Below are 6165 nucleotides of genomic sequence, written 5' to 3' on the forward strand. Positions count from 1 at the left end.
AAAAAAAAAAGAAATGAGCACTATCATCTGCAATTTACTGCCTCTGTGAAGTTGATTCCGCAGACAAAAGCAAAGATCCTCTCTCAGGTTTCTGAGGCTGTAAATAGTAAAGGGAGGAGACCGCCTATTTTATGTGAAGCTGAAGTGGAGTTATTTGGGTGAGCAGCACAACATGCTACGGACTACACCCATAACTTTATGAGGAGTACACCTGGAAAGGAAATATTTTACGCATAAACTTTCACTTATACTGGCATTACATGTTGTCTTTTTCCGTACCTTACCAAAGCCTGTAAACCTCAAGGGACAACTCAGTGGAATCCCTAAGTCAATGGCTTCAAAACTGCTCTTAAATCCTGAAACTGTTCAGCACCCAGGACAGCTCAAATCAATAAGAGCTTTTGTCGCCACCTTCTGGCAAACACTTTAGAATATCATCTTGTAGAAATGAAGCCTACATTGAGGAAATTCCACAACCTAAGAGATCCTAGGAGGTGGAGAAGAAGAGGGGTGAGAATGGGCGGGGGTGGGGGGAAGAATCATAAGGTCGCACAATTTGATGGGTGGAGGGAAGAGTGGGTAAAGAAAATGGGAAAGATCCGGTGGGAAAAACGATGTATACAAACTTTGTAAGTAAACCAATATAAAATTTTTAAATTATTTTAAAAAAAGAGAAAGATGGTTGCTTTTTTTGTTTTGGTTTTATTAAAGTAGCATTGATAATTTGTCATTTTTTTACATTGTAATAAAAAATGTAGTGCCTTTTAAAAAATTTTGAACTTGCTTATCAAGCTTATTACATTTCCCTAGATCCTTTGAAAAATCTGCAGCCTTTGCCTTTACAAATTCCATGTGAGAATACATCATAAAAGATATAAATAAACCTCTTCATCTCTTTGAGCTGGTAAAGGCAACGCTGTGAAGTTTATACATTTGCATTCATTTACCTTTAATGGAAAAAAAAAACTAATGAGAACAAACAACAATAAAACAGTATTAGATTTTCAAATTGAAGTTGAACACACACAGAAAGTTCAGCCAGCCAGAATGGTCCTTGGAGGTAAAGATGATGAAGCTTCATCTCATATACTCTGAGCACGTTGCTAGGAGAGGTTATTCCTCAGAGAGGGACATCATGCGTGGAAAGGTAGAGAATCAATGAAATGGATTGAAACAGTGACAGCAGCAATGGGCTCAAGAGTGTAGGAGAACATGAGGGTGATGCAGGATAGGACAGGTTCAGATCTGCTGTTTACAGGGTTGCTATGAATCAAACTTGATGGCATTTAACAACACCACATAGAAAATAAAGAAGCTGCTATGATTTTTTTTCCTAAGCTATTTTCTTTCCATGAAAACAAAATTTCATTTCTTTTAAACACCGTAAAGAATGGAATTATTTATCTATTAGAATAAAACAATAGAACAAAATAATTTCACCAGTATTTTCTGAGAAGTGACTGAAGAGGAGTAAAAATGAAAAATGTAATCCTCAAAGGAGGGGATCTTACATAACATGTTGTTGTTGTTGTTGTTGTTATGTGCCGTCGAGTCGTTTGCGACTCATAGCGACCCTATGTACAACAGCCCTAAACCCTGTTCTATCTATCCTGTGCCAGTCGCATTGCCTTTGATACACCCATCCCAATTACCCCAATCTCTGAATCAATCCACCTCATAGAGGGTCTTCCCCTCCTGCGCTGTGCCTCCACCCTACCAAGCATGATGTCCCTCTCCAAGGACCTGTGCCTCCTTACAACATGTCCAGAGTATGTCAGACGAAGCCCCAGAATCCTTGCCTCCAAGGAGTAGCCTGGTTTAGGATGAATCTGTTTGTTTTCTTGGCAGTCCAGGGTACATTCAATACTCTTCTCCAGCACCACAGCTCAAAGACATCAATTCTCCTTCTATCCTCCCTAGTCATTGTCCAACTCTCTGATGCATAACAAGTGATTGAAAAAACCATGGCCTGTATCAGTTGCACCTTAGTCTCCAGAGAGACACTGTTGCTCTTGAGTACTTTAGAGAGGTCCCTAAGAGCAGACTTTCCCATTGCGATACGTATTTTGATTTCCTGGCTCCTGGTGCCAAGAGTGTTGACCGTGAAGCCAAGCAAACTGAAGCTGTGAAAAATCTCAATCTCTTTGCCATCCATCCTGATGCTACCAGTTGGTCCAGTGGTGAGAATCTTTGTCTTCTTGACATTGAGCCTCAGCCCATACTGAAGGCTGCAGTCCTTGACCCTCTGCAGCAAGTGCATGAGGTCCTTCTCAGGTTCAGCAAGCAGGGTTGTGTCATCTGCATAACTCAGATTGTTAATAGATCTTCCACCAATCCTGACGCCACACTTCTCCTTATAGAGCCCAGCCTCCTGTGCCAGTTTCTTATGCTATGGACAGTACCTCTTGAGTTTAGGAGTCTCTAAGTCTAAATACCAGGAACTAGTATCAGGGGAGGCTTCCTATCTCAGACAGCTCTGAGGAAAAGTCCTTTGCCTTGAACTTCTGCTCAAGACTGACTTCATTGGCTTAACGCATGCTGTGACACAAGAGGATAGTTTACAAGGAGATGGTGATGTGCCCTCTAGATCTGGTATGTAAGAATTGTTTTCTTGGAAATTAAGTAGCTAAACAGAAGATTTTAAAGGGCCTCGTAGGAAGACAAAGCAAAGTATTATAATGAAATGTCCAAAGAGCTGGAACAGAAAATCAAAAGGGCTGAATTCACTCAGCATTTCTTAAGCTGAAGCAATTGAAGAACAAATTCATGCCTCGAGTTGCAGTACTTAAGGATGCTTTGGGCAGAATATGAAATTATCCCTGAAGCAGTAAAGGAAGACAGAGGAGCATACAGTGTCCTGTACCAAAAGGAATTGGTGGGCACCGAAGAATTTAATGAAACAAAGTATGAGCAAGAGCCTGTGGTGATGAAGGAAGAAGTTCAAGCTGCTTTGAAAGAACTGGCAAAAAACAAGGCCTCAGGAATTGATGACATATCCATGGACATATTTAAACAAACAGACACTGCACTGGATGCTCTCACCAAATTGTGCCACAAAATCTGGAGGACAACCATTTGGCCAATTGACTGGAAATCTATATCTGTTTCTATTCAAAAGAAAGTTGACCCAACAGACTGGGAAAATTATTGAACAATATTATTAATATCACATACAAGCAAGATTCTTCTGAAAATTATCCAAAAACTATTGGAACGGAACAACAGAGAACTATTAGAAGTGCAGAAGGGGTTTAGAAAATGTCGTGATACTAGGGATAGTGTAGCTAATGTTAGATGGATCTTGGCTGAAAGCAGAGAGTACCGAAGGAAACGTCTGTCTGTGTTTCATTGACTACACAAAGGCGTTTGACTATGTGGATCACAACAAACTGTGGATAACTCTGAGAAGAATATGAATCCCAGAACATTTGATTGTGTCTTTGAGAAAGCTATACTTTGACCACAAGGCTGTTGTCAGAACAGAGCAAGGAACCCTACATGGTTCAAAATTGGGAAGGGTGTACACCAGGGATGTGTCCTATCTCCATACTTTTCAATCTATATGCAGAACAGATCATCTGGGAGGCTGAGTTCTATGAGGAGGAATATGGCATCAAGATTGGATGAAGACCCATCAATAACTATCTGTTATGCTGATGACATAAACTTGCTTGCTGAAACTGAGGAGGACCTGAATCCCTTGCTGCAGACAGTAAAGGAATATATAGTCTTCAATATGGATTGAAGCTCAACATCAAGGAAACAAAGATTCTCACCACTGTGCCAAATGGCAGCAACATGATAAGATGGTGAAAAGACTGAAATTATTAACAGCTTTGCTTGGCTCCACAATCAACACTCTTGGTACCAGCAGCCAGGAAATCAAAAGACGAATCACATTGGGAAAGTCGGCTGTCAGGTACCTCTACAGAGTACTGAAGAACAATGGAATCAGTCTGGTGACTAAGGTACACCTAATCCAAGGCATAGTCTTCACATTTACTTGCTATGCATCTTAAATCTAGACAATAGCCAGGTGTGATAGAAGGAGAATTGATGCCTTGAAGCTGTGGTACTGGAGAAGAGTATTGAATATACCATGGACTGCCAGGAAAGCAAACAGGTTTATTGGTGTAACCAGGCTGCTCCTTGGAGGCAAGGGTTCTGAGGCTTCCTCTGATATACGAGGGATCAGTCCTTGGAAAGAGACATCATTCTTGGGAGAGTAGGTGGACAGCACTAGAGAAGAAAACCCTCGATGAGAGAGATTGGTTTAGTGACTGAGGTAATGAGGGTAGATATGTCAGAGACAATAAGGTTGGTACAGGATTGAGTAGATTTCAAATATATTGTATATAGGTTCACAAGTAACTCGACAGCACATAACAACAACAAATAAAGTGTTACCTTCTCTATTCACTTTTCTGCTTTTTTATTTTTTAAAGAGAAAAAAAAATAATCCAGGCTACACTTTAAGAAATCTCTTCATCTGATCAGGACTGTAGTATGAATACAGGTGCTGCATCTCACCTTAATCTCCTTGTAATGGATTGAGTAATTAGAACATATCTTATAATGAGGATTATTGAATCATCATCATATAATTACCAATTTATACCATAATTCCTAACCACTGAGAATTATATCATTACATAACTCCTAAATCCCTGAATATTATGTACTAGAGGAGTTGAAATGTGGTTTTTTTTGAGATACAATTTAATACATGATAGATTCCAAATGGCTTATATTGACAAGCTAATTTTCCATTCTAAATCTAGAGTTATGTTTATGAGACAGTTTTAGTCAAGTGTAGAAGGAAAAGTAATTAGTCAATATTTCCTTAGAGATAATGTAAACAATTTTTCAATTTGTTTTTAAAAAAAATCTAACTAGTTTTTTAGACAAGGAGGTCAGTGCTCTAATCAATAGTGAGTTGATTGCCAACCCCAAAGGCAAAAAATTAAAATCCTCTCATGAGATTTACTGCCTCTAAAAATCTTGGAAAATCATCTATGAGTTGGTTCTGGCTGTTGGCAATGAGTTTTTTAGGCACTCTTCTGAACATAATGAAGAAAAATAGAAATATGAAAAGATATTTAACCCTATTTAGCCTTCAAGTGTCTCATAGTTAATTATATATAACTTATTACAATATTAAATTAATACAGCAATGAAAGAAGAATGATGTTACATTTATTCGTGTTAGCACTTTACAAACTCTTCTACACTTAACCCTTTGTGATAAAAATCTCCAATATGGCTGGAAAAAAAGTTACAAACAAATAGTTACCTGTCATTTTTCATGCTTTTAAAATTCACTTATACAAAGCCATATTTGTATTGGATAATATTGATTACATTAATGATTAATTAAAAAAGTAAAAGTGAGGATTACAGTTCTACATGAAGGAAACAAAGATCTTCACAATTGAACCAATTAGACAATTAGACATGATAAATCAGGGGAAAGTTAGACACTATCAATTATTGCATTTAACTTGGATTTGTAACAAACTCTCATGGCTGCAACAGTCAATAAACGAAACAGCCTATTGCACTGGACCAGTATACTGCTCTCTTTAAAATGCTAGAAAGCACACTTAAAGACTAAAGTGCAGCTGACTCAAACCAAGATATCTTTAATACGTATCATATTGTATCTGAAAGTTAAGCAGTGAATATGGAAGATGCAGAAAGAATTAAAGTAACCATTAAATCAACCTTTAAACTTAACCTTTAAATTATGATATTGGCAGAGGATATTGCCTATACCATGAACTGCCAAAAGAGTAAACTGATCTATCTAGGAAGAGGAACAATCCGAGGGCTCCTTAGAAGCAAAGATACTGTGACTTCAACTCACAAACTTTGGACAGTTTTCCATTCCCTGGAGAAGGACACACTTAGAAAAGCAGAGGGCAAGCAAAAAAAGGGCAACTCTTCAATGAGACTGATTGACACAGTTGCAGCAAAAATGAGTTTAAGGGCAGTGGAGATTGTGAGGATGGAATCCTGTGGAGATCTATTGTACAAAGATTTCCTGTGTGTTGGAACCCACTCAACCACACCCAACAACATTACCTGGTGAGAAAAAGTTTAATCAAAAAATTTTTCCCTTCCATTTTCCTTCCTTCCTTCCTTCCTTCCTTCCTTCCTTCCTTC

This window comes from Elephantulus edwardii, unplaced genomic scaffold (assembly GCF_000299155.1).
Source record: "Elephantulus edwardii isolate Elephantulus edwardi_28Jun2011 unplaced genomic scaffold, EleEdw1.0 scaffold00254, whole genome shotgun sequence".
Taxonomy (NCBI): domain Eukaryota; kingdom Metazoa; phylum Chordata; class Mammalia; order Macroscelidea; family Macroscelididae; genus Elephantulus; species Elephantulus edwardii.